General features: G+C 51.1%; 1 protein-coding gene across 5 annotated transcripts in view; it reads right to left on the bottom strand.

Moving 5' to 3' along the window:
- KCNN3 (potassium channel, calcium activated intermediate/small conductance subfamily N alpha, member 3) overlaps window positions 1–14702 on the bottom strand; it is a 177343-nt gene that overhangs the window by 112624 nt on the left and 50017 nt on the right. The gene's annotated exons all lie outside the window — the stretch shown is intronic.

Raw genomic sequence — 14702 nt, forward strand, 5'->3', positions numbered from 1 at the left:
GCTCACAACATCGGTGTGTGGCCAGCATTACGATCTGTTTATACAGAGGAGGAAACAGACTCAGGGAAATTCAGTGATTTGCCAGAGGTCACGCATTAGACGGCAGCAGAGCTGAGATTAGAACTCTTGATTCCAAATCTAGAATCTTCCATGTCATACCATATTTCATTTTCTTTTCATAAAGGCCTAATTAATATTTCAGTCATTATTGATTCAATCAGGAGAGCATAAGAACACAGCCAGTACAGACTATTAATCTGCATTTCCTCCTTGAGATGTGCCAGCCATAAAAAATGTAGCAGCTTCAAAAACTACAAACTAGAAAGGGGCCTGGAGGAAATTTGGCGCCCAATGAATAAATCTTATGTCAGCTCAGGGTTGTTGTAATTGCAGTTCTGCACAATGTTCATAAGGCCTGGGTTTCCTGCGGTCCCTGAAATCAACCAGGCAGGTGAGGAAAGAAGCAGCCATTCCTCACGGGGGTGCCCAAGGACTCCCACCAAATTAGAATGTGGTCCCAGCCCCGGGAACTAAATTTATCCTGAAAGGACATTTGGATCAGAATGTTCTCTGCTACAAGAGATCCTGTCCCTCAATGTCCCCCCCTTTCTCTTCTTCTAGAGCCAGGCAGTATTGGCTGTAAAACTCAGCCCTGTCAGTTCAGCTTGAAAACCACACATACACATGCAGTCAACCCGCAGCAACAGACTCCACATGTTTAGATTTGAAAGATGGGAAAGACTGAGGCAAGCAGGAAAGGAGAGGCCGAGGACACACAGAGAAGGTGGAACAAGGTGATTTTGGTGAGGCTGAGTGCAGGGTCAAAGAGGAACTGAGAAGAAGAAAAAATGTCCCCGGCAACTGGGGACAAGCTCGAGCCCTGTAACCCAACAGCGGCTGGGGCAAGTCATTCCCTCTACAGCGCCAGCTGCTCCTTCCCAAGCCACGCGGCTCCTCCTACCAGTCCCCACTCTTCAACCTTTTAAGCCCACTTAAAACTCAGAAGCCCCCGCGCCCACAATGTCGGCTTTGGGTGATGTCACTGCTGCTGCGGGTGACAGCCAGGCCCTGGGGAAAGAGGCCTGCTCTGGGATGGTGGCGGTTTCCAGCCACCCCACCAAACCTGCAAGGTTGAATTCTGCAGGCAAAGCAAGGATGTAAACTCCCTGCCTGGGGGAGAAGCTAAGTCCCCGAGGCTGCTGGAGAAGAATGTATTTTTAGGCGTAGGCTTGATTTGTGAACAATAAGGGAAGAGCAAAATTGTACAATCCTAAGGTTCTTGTGAAGTCTGATCAGTGTCGCTCCTGCTAAACATCCAAAAAGATCTGACAGAGCAAGACAAACTCGGGCTGCCCACGAACCCTGGCTCCTGGTGGGGTGGTGTTCAGTCAGTGAGATCAGAACCTCAGCATTCTGGGGTAGGAGGGGTGTTTTTCCATTCCTCTGACTCTTAAACAAGAGTGTACCAGGTGGCTCTCGTCTTTAATCCTAACAATCTCCCAAGGAGGCAGATTCATCCACCATTCCTCTAGCCCAATCCTGCACTCTAAGGTCAGAGCAAGTCCCAGTGATTGAGAGGGGTTCAACGTGTACCATAATCTACACCCATCTCCCACCCCCATTCTTGCCTCTCAGTCTTTGATACAGACTACTGACATTCTCTCCATCTTACATAAAATGCTTTGCCGGTGCAACTTGAAGACAAATTCCCTGGCTTCCCTCTCCCGCTGTCAGATCGCCGTCCCCTAACCCCTTCTAATAGAGAGAGAATGGGGCTACTACCATTTTAGACCTGGGTGCCTCATCTCTCCAGCTGTTGCTCATCAGGATCTGGCTCCAGGCCCTCTTTTCTATTCTCACCTTTCAACATTCCCTTTATGATCAGCTGCATGCCTCCCATTCCCCAGAGCCCTGCACTTCTGTACTCTTCACAGCTGCTGGAGCTGGTCCCTTCCCCTAAAGGACCCTCGCACCACCTGCACCTGCTAGAACTGTGTCCAGCCCCCATGACCGCCTCAGATGCCCTGCACGGCAGCGTCCTCATTCCCGTCTAGGCGGAACTGCGCACCGTGCCCTCCACACCCTTGTACTCAGCACCAGCAGCCAAGGCGTGTGAGTGTCTGCGTGCTTATCTCTCCATTAGATCACAAGCCTGTTTCGGGCAGGGACCTTGCTGTCCCCACAGTGCCTGGCTCAGAACAGCCCTTCAATAGCTCTGTGCTGAATGAATTAATCACCTTTTGTCCAGTCCTCAGGGGAGGGAGAGAACAGTTGCTATTTCTAACAGCAGCAGGAAGACAAATATTGCCCTGCCCACTCCCTCGCCTCCCATTCCACACACACACCCACTGGTGGCAATTTCTCTTTGCTCTCAAATCGATATGGTTTCTAGCACATTCTAGCAAGAAGCACCACAAAGAGCTGAGAGGGACCTTGGAGAGCCCTTAGCTTCCTCTCCAGATGCACAAGTGAGGGATCTGAGGGCAGTGAGGGGCAGGGACTGTTGGCGATCACACAGCAGGCAGGTGTGGGGGACATACCTGACTCCCTGCCCGGTGCTCCCACGGAGCCGCCGCGTGGCTCTGAGTTCAGAGGCGGCGGCTGCTCTGCGCCTGATGGATGGCTCTGCCGTGTCTGGTTACTGATCTCTGGTTTGTGGCTGTGCCTGATGTAGTCACAGGTCAGCGGTCATAGCCAAGCCCTGCTGCTATGGCTGAGCAGTGTCTCTGAGAACGTCCAGCCATGGTGGCCGTGCCTCAGCACTCTCCTGTGACACAACACGATCTCACCGAGTGACCAGGCGTATAGCTTCACCCTTCCATTTCACAGACTCAACACTCAGCCCCAGCAGCCAAGCCCCAGCACCAGCAGCCACCCTTTCATTTCACAGACCGTGAGTAACACGAGACCAGGTCCAGTCTGTAGTTCACAGCTCTGTCCCATACCAAGCGCCATGCCCGTCACAGAGCATGGCTCAATGAACACGTGTTTTATGAATGTAGAACAGGCTTATTTGGGGGCTGGGGTGGGAGGGCACAGAAAACTACAACCTCATGGGAGGCCACAAAACTTTTAAGATGAAAAAGATTTGCAAATCCTTGAATTTTCTTCTTTACTTCTCCTGTCTTTGGTTCAACCTAAGAAAGTTTACTTCCCAGATTCGACTTCTGGTTTGACATTTGTAGCAATGGTTTAGATGAAGCTGTTGTACTCAGGCTCATCAAATGTGGGAGCTCAGGAAGCTGGGAGGCCCCCAAATACATGTTGCTGAGTGAGATACTGAAACGCCTGGACAGACTAGAACGAAGGGCTGAAACAGCTGCAGGGAAACATTAACAGAAGCAAACAAAAGGTACAGTTCTCACCTAAAAAGCCAACCATATTAGCAAGGATGGGAGATTGAGGGGGCACAGGGTGGGGAGCTGATGGCTTAGCAGCTCATGAGAAGACAGTGGGTTTTAGTAAATATTCAATTCAATATAAACTAATAGGCTACCATGAAAGCTAAAAGTCACTGGCTGTCTTTGACTGCAGTAACAAAATGAGAGAACCAGTCGGTGCCCTCTGTATTGACCTGATCCCAGCGGTATGTGAGGGTCAGTGTGTCACCAGACCCCTGGGCTGCTATGGACCAAGCAGGTCCTGTTCAGAGTAGCAATATCAGGGTGGAAACAGGATTATTGACATGATTATGCCAGGGAAGCAGGGGCATTTAATCTAGGAAAGTCCTGGGTCCAGCTCAGGGGAGCTTGGGTGGGAGGCTGCTGGCACCTTACCATAGGAATGGGCAGAAGGAGGGGAAAATATGGGCAGGGAAATAGGAGGGCTGCTGAAACCTGACCCACCCAGGCCACTGGCAGCTCAAGGCACAGTGTCTAAGGGAAAGACCAGACTCAGCCCAGGCAGACGATGGCTTGGGGGCAGAGGCAGGTCTGATCCTGAGGGCCTGGGGACTATCAGGGACACTGTGGCTCCAGGCAAACAGAAGTAGAAGCCAGCCTCTCAGAAGGCAAGGAGGCAAGAAAGAACAAGACCCAGTATGGGGCTCACCCAGGCTTCAAGGAAGACCCTAGCCTAGTGAGGATCAGAAGGGAAGGCAGAGAAACTAAAGCAGGTTCCAGTTCTGATGGCTGGGCATGTAACCCTGAGATAGCTGCCCTTCTACCTCCCCAAGGGTGCTGGGCCTCATCCTTGAGGCAAGCCTGGGACCCAAGGGAAGGACAATAGGGAAACCAGGAGAAGGAAGGGATTTTAATAGGCAAAGGAGCCACCATAGGGCACAGCCAAGGTGGGGGTGTGGCTGGGATGAGGGCCTCCAGAGCTGCTGCAAGGTTGGACCCACACTGGGTTGCTGTTCAGCCCTAGGCTTCCTAACATTCACCCTTGTTGGAGGGAAGTCCCCATGACTCAGCCCACCTTCTAGGCTGCTTCTAGCCATTATAGGAACCAGGGCTAGAAGAGGTAATTTGAGAACAGGCCTCTCTCCCCCAGGCAGGGCAACCTGGCTAGCTTTGGAGGTGGTCAACTCAAACAGTTGACCTCAAAGCCCTCTGCCCTCACCAGCCACATGGCTGCGGACACATCTCTTACCTTCTCTGCCTCAGTTGCCTTATCTATAAAGGGGGGATGATAACAGAGCCTAACTACAGGACTGTCGCCAGGAATCACTGAGATGATAAAGCAAAGGCACAGTCCCCAGAGCATGAGAGATCAACAGATGGAGGCACCACTGTTACCACCTGTGGGATTACCAACCACTTCCCCAATCTAAACTTGGAATCAGAACCCCGGCCTGTGACGCTAGGGTGATGGGACAGGGTAAAGGTAAGTTTAGGGGCTGACAAAGTGGGGGACGCTTGTGGACATGATGTGCAAAGAGAGCTCACCACAAGCCTTGGTGGAGGCACATAAGGCCACATAGAAAATGACAGTCAGTTCTGGACATGGATGGTGGTGACAATTATACAATAATAAGGATATTCTTAATATCACTGAACCATATACTTAAAAATGGCTAAAATGCTAAATTTTAGGTTATGTATATTTTACCACAAGTTTTAAAAAGTGGGTTTTTTTTTTTTTTTTTGAGATGGAGTCTGGCTCTGTTGCCCAGGCTGGAGTGCGGTGGTGCGATCTCAGCTCACTGCAAGCTCCGCCTCCCGGGTTCACGCCATTCTCCTGCCTCAGCCTCCCAAGTATCTGGGACTACAGGCACTCACCACCATGCCCAGCTAATTTTTTTTTTTTTTTTTTGGTATTTTTAGTAGAGACAGGGTTTTACCATGTTAGCCAGGATGGTCTCGATCTCCTGACCTCATGATCCGCCCACCTCAGCCTCCCAAAGTGCTGGGATTATAGGCATGAGCCACTGTGCACAGCCTAAAAAGTGTTTTAAATGACCAAGTCTCAACTTGGACCCAGGTCTGCGGACCGCAAGCCCAGTGTCTCTCCCACCATCATGCTAACGGGACAGGTTTGCGTGGGAGATGTCTTTGGAGGAAACAAACTGCTCAACTGAATTGCACCGAATTCTTTAATTCAAAGATAAATCAGGGGCAGTTCATCTCTTTTCCTCGTCCAATTGTTGGAGTTTGGAGAATTTGAGCAGCGGTGATTTTGCCATTTTTTCTCTTAAAAACAGGAAAATGTCATTTCACTAGATTCCTACTCAACAGGAAACTAGAATTATCGGAATTTTCTTGATAGCACAACGCAACAACACTTATATAGAAGCCTCCCAAACACTAAAGATTCGACAGCGCCTTCCAACTTTACAAATCCTCGGAGAGTCAATGATCCTCACCCCAGGAGTCACTGAGTCCCGCTATGCACAGTGCTCTCTTTAGGCACAGCAGGGGCGGCTGCAGGGATGACTGGGAAGACGCTGGCCTCCCCGAGCTTAATTGAGTGCCAAGTTACAGGAGTGTGCACTGGACCCCCTGCGGTGCTGTCAAAACACACATTCCCAGGCAGTGGGGTTCACCTGCCTGTGCAGGACCCAGACATGACACAGGGGATCTGAGGCACTGCTTGAGATTGAGAACTGCTGCCACAGGGGAAAAGATCATCATTGAAAAATGGTAACTAGAAAACCAAATAGAACGGATTAACTTTGAAAAGTCATGGATGACACACATTGGCAGTCTCAGAGAAACAGAATATTCTGTTAAGCTGAGCACTTGTTCCCCATGACTTTGGAGAAGTGGGAGTCTGCGTTCAGGGAAGGAGGTTGGGATGGAGTGCTAAGGCAGGGGACTCGGCCACTTACTTTATTATCCTGAAAACTTTAAGCTGTCTGACCAGCTCCTAAGTGTAAGAGATTCAAGAGGAGTCACCTTTAAACTTTCAGATGTTGGAGCCCAAGAGCTGTCTTTATTATTGGTTTCTATGTCAAGTTTGAGGCTGCGTTTAGGGGACAGCCAGCTCTGTGACTGGGCAGAGGCAAGGCTATTAAAAGAAGGGACAGAAGTTGTTTGGACAGTCCCACGTAGGGCCTCCTGAATGCAAACCAGGTCAGGTCATTGTTACCAAAAACCGCCCCCAGCCACTCTCGTGACATTTTCCTCTCCTTGTCACGCAGTGTCCCTCAGACATGGAATTCTGGCTACAATCAGAGTTCTCAGAGATCATCTGGCTTAATCTGCCCACTTTACAGACAACACAACTGAGGTTGAGCTAGAACAAGTCGCTTGTCCTAGCTCACAAGTGATCAGCGTCATTCTCTCAGCTGCCCATGCTGGGACTGTGATTTTTTGTATCCTGAATTACACTGGAAGCTTCCCGAGAAGCGTGTCCACGGCCCCCTCACTTCACATGGCCTAGGGCGAGGACAAGTGTGTGGTTTCCAAGGTAACACATAGCTGGGTGGATTCAGCCTCCCGGGCCGCCTCCTCTTCCCGAGAGGCTTCATCCTGAGCCCACAGGGGAGGAGGCGTGGGAGGCGACACACCGCCTTCCCGTTCACAAACACGGACTCTTTCCGAAACCAGTCTCCCCGCTGTCCTCCTGCCAGATCCAAGGGCAGATGACTCCCCTGCCCCCACCCCACCCCCCCAATCCTGAACTCCTGGAGCTAAGGAAGCTCCTGGAGGACTTGGCAAGAGGCATTTGCCTGGAAGTCAACAGAACCCCAGCTGACAGGGAGGTCAAGCATTAACGTGCCCCGGGCAGGGTTTTTCACACCTGTTAACGGACACAGCACCGCCCAGTGAGAGCACGATCCAGGATGACATTCCCCAGAGACAAAACAGAAAGTCAATATAGGCAGCCGAGAAACAAGCCTTGCTGCCACCATGAGCACACCCACCCCATTGGAGATGCCAACTAGGGCCAGGGAGAGCAGCAGGGGGGCCTCACACCTAAGGGACGGGGAGCAGGAGCAGGAAAGCCCCCTCTGAGGCAGAAAGGGTTAAGCCCAAGTGTTTAAATATTTAGCAAATAAAACCAAAATGTCACACAGAGACTGCCAGGTCTGGTGTAGTAACCATGGCAATCCATGGCCAGTGGCCGATCCAAGTGAAAAGGTGCTGGGGGCCGGGCGCGGTGGCTCAAGCCTGTAATCCCAGCACTTTGGGAGGCCGAGACGGGCGGATCACGAGGTCAGGAGATCGAGACCATCCTGGCTAACACGGTGAAACCCCGTCTCTACTAAAAATACAAAAACTAGCCGGGCGAGGTGGCGGGCGCCTGTAGTCCCAGCTACTCGGGAGGCTGAGGCAGGAGAATGGCGTAAACCCGGGAGGCGGAGCTTGCAGTGAGCTGAGATCTGGCCACTGCACTCCAGTCCGGGCGACAGAGCGAGACTCCGCCCTCAAAAAAAAAAAAAAAAGAAAAGGTGCTGGGATCCAGGTGGGCCTCCCAGAGAGTGCCAGGGAGGGCCACGGTGGGCACGGCCAGCTCACTGGGCAACCCGCTGGGACCTGCAGCCCCTTAGGATGCAGAAAGCACGGGTCAGATGTCAGGGCTGTGGGCTTCAGGTCAGGCTCTCAGTCTGTTAGAGGCTCCGCTCTCTCCTTAGAATGAGGAGAGAGCAAATCTGCCATGCCTACCCCAGCGTTGTCGTTCATTCATTCATTTGTTCAAACTACACTCATTGAGCACCTACTGTGTGCTAGGCACTCTCATGGCTTTGGGGGTCCAACAGTGAATCCAATACACTCCCCACTGCCATGGAGCCCACAGTCAGGGAAGGGAGTTGCAGGCAAGAGATAGTATTCACGACCAACATAAGACACACAGGGACAAGTAAGAGCCAGTGCTAGGTCTACTCCTAAAAGGGGCACCCTGGGGTCAGGGAAGGGGGATGATGGCCGGAGAGAGTTCCTGGAGGAGGAAATATCTATGCTGAAACCTAAAAGGCAAAAAGGTAAAGGCAGCCAGGCCAAAGGTCTGGTAGATGTGAAAACCCTCTAAAAAATACAAAGTACTAGACAAGATGTGGCCACACCATCGTCTCTGAGGCGCTTGCTAATGTACCAGCCTCTGAGTTTTCTGTCTTCAAAGTGTAATCTGACAAGGATTTATTCCATGGTGTTCTGACTTCTCGGGCCCAGTTGGCGGCGTAGCATCCTCTCTGTCTTTCTTCCTCTCTTTCTAGCCCCACTGTGCACAGCTGGGCCAGGTAGGATCCTGGCCGAGGCCCAGAGAAGAGCAGCATTCCGGTGAATCCCTATCGCCGGGCACTGTTCCCTGGAACACATTCCCCATTTTCAACTTCCCTGGTGTGCTGTGATCAACCAGGGGCGCATTTATTAAAGTGGGACAGGAGAGGGATGTACACCTGGCAGAGGAGGCCCCCATGTGGAATTTCCTGTCAAGGTCTCCTCCCCTTCAGGACGAGTGGCCCCAGCTCCCTCCTTCCATCTGCTCATCACATCTGAGTTAAGGAGTTGACATGCTCAGACCTAGCCAGGCTGAGAAGTCTGTCTGGGGGTCTCAAGATCACGGAGGTTCAATTAAGGTATTTCTAGTCCATCAACCAACCAGCCAGAGACACCCTTAGGAAACCTCTACCAGGTGTCTGAAGAAGGATGGGGACTCTAGCCCCAACCTTGGGGGGTTTGGGCAGCCTCCACCTTCCCTCGGAGGACAGGCACAGCTTCCTTCTCTTTTTTTCCTCTCCTAAAACGCTCTGGGCCAGCTCTGTCCTGAGCATACAAGGTTTCTGCTCCTGGAAAATACAAGGCACAGCATCATCTCCCCGTGAAATCTGCCCAGCCTCTCTGGGAGAAATGCATCACTCCCTCCTCCGTGGCCACTTGGCATTTCACAGACCCTCATATTATGGCACTTATGACCCTGGGTCACAGTGGATCAAGGTCTCGGACAAACCAATTTCCAAAGGCAGGAATCAGGTCTGTTTTATTTCTGGATTCTCAATGCCTAGCACAAAGTAGTCCTACAATAAATGTTTGTTGAATAAATAGACAAATGAATGGACTCACCATTTTCATAGACTGCACTAGGGTTGGAAAATTTATAGAGGTCAGTACACGCTCTGCTATTATACCTTGTCTCTCAGTGCCAGGACACCTTACAGGTTACATTCAGGATGTGACTTGAGTCTGCTTTCTTTTACAGGGAGAAAGGAGAGTGAGGGCACAGAGCAAGACACAGCGTGAGTTGTCCTGTCTGTTACTGGGAGGACACCAGTAACTCCTTTAGTGGTGGGACCCCAAAGCACCTGGACCAGCAACACCTCCTGCATTACAGACACCCATGTCCCTGTGACAGTACATTACACGCACTTAGGAGGACATTTCCCATCCACAGAGCAATCATGCCACAGGGAGTGAGGCTTCCTATAATTTATGTCCTGTAATTTCAAGTAATTTCCTTGTCTGCTCAGAACTCTATCGGTATTTAATGAAAATATCCCCTTTTATATACCTAATAAATTAAAAGCCTCCCTTTTTTTTTTTTTTTTTTGGTCCCTTGTATTTCAAATTCATGAGGTTGAAGGCCTTCACTGACTATCTGCTATGTGCCCAGCATTGGCCTGGGTGTAGGGACCGCACCTCCCATCCCTGCAACTTTAATAAGGATGCCAGGCTCTGCTCCACGCCTCTGGACATGAATGTGTCTGCACCCCACCCCTTATTCCATGCCCGGGGCTCTGAGCCAGGCACTTCCTCCCTGGGGCACTGCATCCCTCCCATTCTCCCTTCCTTACTCTTGCCCCAGCTCTGGGCATTATCACCCCTCACCTGGCCCATGATGACATGCTTCCCACTGTCCTCCTGCCTCTGAAATTGGCCTTTCCTACATTTGCATGTTGCAGATGAAGAGTGCTGTCTAAAATGTAAATCTGATCCTCTTGAAACCTTCTCATAGTTTCTGCTGGTGCCTACAGGACATTCCAAAACCCTTCAGCAAGGCAAACAAGTCCCTACAGGTCCTGCCCACCATCCATAGTGAATTCGCCCCCCTACCCAGGACCCTGTCCTTGACACATTCCCAGTGTGCTCTGCAGTTCCCCATCTCAGAGCCTTTGTGTACTCTGAGACCTCTGTCCGGGGTATCCTTTCCACTCTGTCAGCCAGACAAACAACATTCTCACTTAAGCGAAGGAGTTCTGCTTATATTATCTAATTTAATCTGTACAATAACCCTTTCTGGTAGGTACTGGTTCCCGGTGGGTAAGCATATGCAAACCTATCCCCAAAGGCTGAGGAAGCTGAGAGGCTGAAGAAAGGGGCTGACATATCCAGTTTCTCAGAAAGAAACATTTAATAGGGACTTACGAACAAAAGCCACAGTCTCCGGCGGCAGTAAGACAAGATGGTAGATCCTGCACCATGACGCCCTAGAACCAGGGATTAGATACCAGAGGGAAGGGGTATATGTACTTCAGAAGCAGTTTGCCTAAGGGCAGGACTTACAGTAAACAGTAAACAAAGGAGAAATCTTAGAGGCTTTCCCAAAACTGGGTTAATCGGAAGTCAATATGGAGGATCAGCATCCAAGATGGAGTTGCTGTGGCCTCCACAGTATGGTTATTAGTCCTATTTTACAGAAAGGAAATAGACTAAGAAGGATTAAGTAACTTGTTAAAGGCCACTTACACATTAAAATGTGACAAACAGCATGATTTGCACCCAAGCTGGGCTGCTCTGAAGTCTATGTTCTCAGTCACCTGCTAGCCTGCCTTCCAGGATGGCACCAGGGCCATTCATTAGAGCCATAGATTCACTCAAAGTTGGTGACCCCTGGGAGAAGCATGGTGAATTCCAAGTTTCTCCTCTAGAGAACTGGGCTCCTGTCCTGGGCTCTGCACCTAGAAGACTATTAAATAGATGCTGAACCAATGACTGCCCCTGGTGGGTCATTAAGGGCATGGGAGGAGAGGATACTGGGGAGCAAGAGGAGTTCAGTGTTTTGCGTGTGGAGCCAGGGGCTGCTGGTGGCATCTAAAACATGAGTTTGCAGCCTGGGAAGGGGGTTAGCATGGTCTGAGAGCTGTTGGTAAGAGCTAAACCACAGAAGTAAATGGACTCTCTAAGGAAGAGCACAGTTTTCAGTCAGAGTTTTGGTAAATAAACAAAATGCATTGATTCTTGTATTTTGATTTCTCTCCCAGACACACTGGCCTGAGGAAAAGAGGTGCCTGAGTCTTTGAAGGTCTGTGCTCCAAAACGCCAACAGAGAAGGAGACTGAGGAGAGATGGGGTGGGGTGCCATCTTCAAACAATGGAGGCTACCACGCGGGAAACACAGCCCCTTCTTTTCCCTCCTCCAGAAGCAGAACCAGGCCTGGGGGCAAGTTCCAAGGAGGCTGCCTCACCTTGGCAGAAGGGCGGGCTTTCTAAAGACATTGGTAGGGCAGCCTCTCCCAGGGGGGCTGGCAGCTCTGCCACAGCAGCACACGCAGAGGCCCTGGGGTTCCTGCACTAGGTGGGCACTACAGTTTAAACGTGTCCCTTCCAAAATTCAGGTGTTGCCAATGTGGCAGTGCTAAGAGATGGGGCCTTTCAGAGGTGTTGAGGCCACGAGGGCTCCTCCCTTGTGAATGGGATTAAGGCCCGTATCAAAGAGGCCCTATGCAGTGTTCAGTCCCCCAGCCTCCTGCCTTCCCCGCCTGAGGATGCAGCAATGCAGCGCCATCTTGGAAGCAGACAGCAGCCCTCACCAGACAACTGAAGCTGCCGGCACCCTAATCTTGGACTTCCCAACCTCCAGAATTGTAAGAAATACATTTATGTTCCTTATAAATTACCCAGTTTGGATGAGAGTTACCCAACAATGTTGCAGAATTCTTCTTCCTGAAAAACTCAAGCCATCTAAATGAACAAATAAGAAAACTGTTCTAAAAGGTACCCCCCAGTCTCATGTATGTGCTGGGCAGGGCCTGGGGCCTGGGTGTGAGCTTTTGGGGCAAGGTTAGGGAAGACGGGGACATGGTCATCTGGTCCCTGCTAAAATTTAGCCATGTGACCAGGAACCATTGTGGATGAGGAAAGTTGTGAGCAGATTCCTAGCAAAGGTCTTGAATCACCCCAAGGGGAGATGTAGCAGCCACCCCCTGCCCTGCCTGCTTCACAACGGATGGGCAGCAGCTGGCCTTTCCCTGTGGAAGGTGCTTGCTAAGCACTCCCCTCTGCATAACTTCATCAGTCACACTTGGGATAACTTCTTCCTCCACTCGCAGGAAGTAGGTTCCACAGCTGGCTAAGCAGCCAGACCTAAACCAGAGAATTACAAGATTGGGGGGCTAAATAACAGATGAGGAAACTGAGGTCCAAGACCAAAAAGCTAAGTTATGGTATCACCAGCTTTGGAAAATAGTTACCTTGAACTCAGCACGCTTTCCATTCAAAGAACGTGCTACAAATGCTTGCTCTTTGTCAGACACTATAGGTCTCTGGAAATGTAAAGATTAATGCAAAGATAATTGCCCCTGAGGTTGGGGAGAAAGACACCTAACAGAAAACTGCAATATGGCCCAGTGAGGTATATCCAAGGGCATTCTGTAGGAGTCTCCCTCCTGCTGACTCTCTGGGCCCAAACTGTTCCCATTTCCCTCTGGCAAGAGAAGGTCCAGCTGGGCACAGAAAGAACTTTACTGGAAAGGTAAGAGGCACAGAGGAAGCCGGTGTTGGTGACTTTCCTCAAGTGATGGAGGCTGCAGGGAGGATAAGGGGCTGGGTAGCAGGAGCTCAGGGTACAGGCAGGGCTGAGCCAGAGTAGGAGGAAGCCCAGCCACCTGCCAGTACCAGGCAGTCATGATAGTGACCACCTGGTGGACCCAGCTGGTAAGTAACAAGGCCCAGCTAGAAGCAGTGGGACAAAGGTCACAGGAAAGGAACCAAAGTTTCCACTCTGTGAAAGCCCACTCTGTACTCTACACTGTTCCCAATCCCTACAAGAGTTCAGCAGAGTGGCTGATGTGGTTCCCATACTTCAGATGGGGAAACTGAGCCCCAGTGTCAGGATTCAACACAATTGATTTTACTTTGTTTCTCCAAATTGTCAGGCCAAAATGAATGACCCCCAATAGCATCACCTACTGCCCATGATTAGGGCTGAAACAGAGATTGGCCATGAGCTGGACATGGGACAATGGGTGCCCAGCCAGGTTCTGGGCTGTCAGCAACATGACCCTGCCACCAGGCCAGAACTGAGTCAAGCGGCAGCTGGACCAGAACAGGCCGAGAGCTAGAGCTGCAGGCCCTGGACTGGGAACAAGGACCTCAGGAGCATCAGAGGGAGGGACACCTGGCTCTACCCACACCAATGCCTGGAGCAGAAAGAGGAAGTAGTCAGGCTTAGCACCAACATAGTGTGGGGTTGAGGCTAAGAACAGCTCCTCTTCTTCCCCTTCCTCAAGCCTGGGTCATAACTGAGTTTTATGATTCTGCCTTTTTTCTTTGGTGTGTGTGACACCTCCCCACACAGGTCAGGGTGACACATAAGTAATACAGTCTCCCTACAGATGAGGACATGGACCTTGAGGGACTGCCTGGGTCCCAGAGCTGGCTTTGGGTGGGGTGGAACCAGGCCGGGAGCCCAGACTGTCAACTTCTGTCCTATCTCGGTTCCGTGGCCCTGTTCCTCCCTGCCTGTACTCCTGGCTCCTTTCTGGGGCTGACTGGACAATGTCTGAGTTAAAGTCCACCACTTAGTCCAATTCAGACTCCATGAAGGAAGCTGCCTAGTGGCATCTTGCACAAGCACAGCCCCTGTCCAAGCACATGCAACCCTTTAGAGGCTGAAGAGTCCCAGCATCCAGGTCAGTATCCTCTAGTCATCGACAGAATGCAGCCCTGCCAAGGTGGCCTGGAGCTGAGGCTTCCATGTCCCAGTCAACCGCAGTGACCCCTGACCTTTAGACAAAAAGCCAAGGCTCTCCAGGAGGAGGAGGCACTCCCACCTGCATCCGCACAGCTGCTCCACCCTGAAAATGCAGAGTAACAAAAGGGACTGGATTCGAACAGTGTTGTTAAATAGCGCTTCACAAAGCACTCTCCCATGCACTCCTCATCCCATCCTCACAACAGCCCAGCAGAGCTGGAATAAAGGCCCCATGTTCTAGATGAGAAGATCGAGACCCAGGAAGGTCACAGGGCTGGCCAAAGACACTCCGAGAAAAAAGGTCATGGCCGAGCCTTGGCCCCAGTTTTTCTGACTCTGAGCTCTGGTCTTCGTCAGTCTCTCGCATGCTGCCCAGATGTGAATCTATCTGTGCTCCTCCAGCCAAAGGACCG

The sequence above is a fragment of the Colobus angolensis genome, unplaced genomic scaffold, assembly GCF_000951035.1.
Source record: "Colobus angolensis palliatus isolate OR3802 unplaced genomic scaffold, Cang.pa_1.0 Scaffold77, whole genome shotgun sequence".
Taxonomy (NCBI): Eukaryota; Metazoa; Chordata; class Mammalia; order Primates; family Cercopithecidae; genus Colobus; species Colobus angolensis.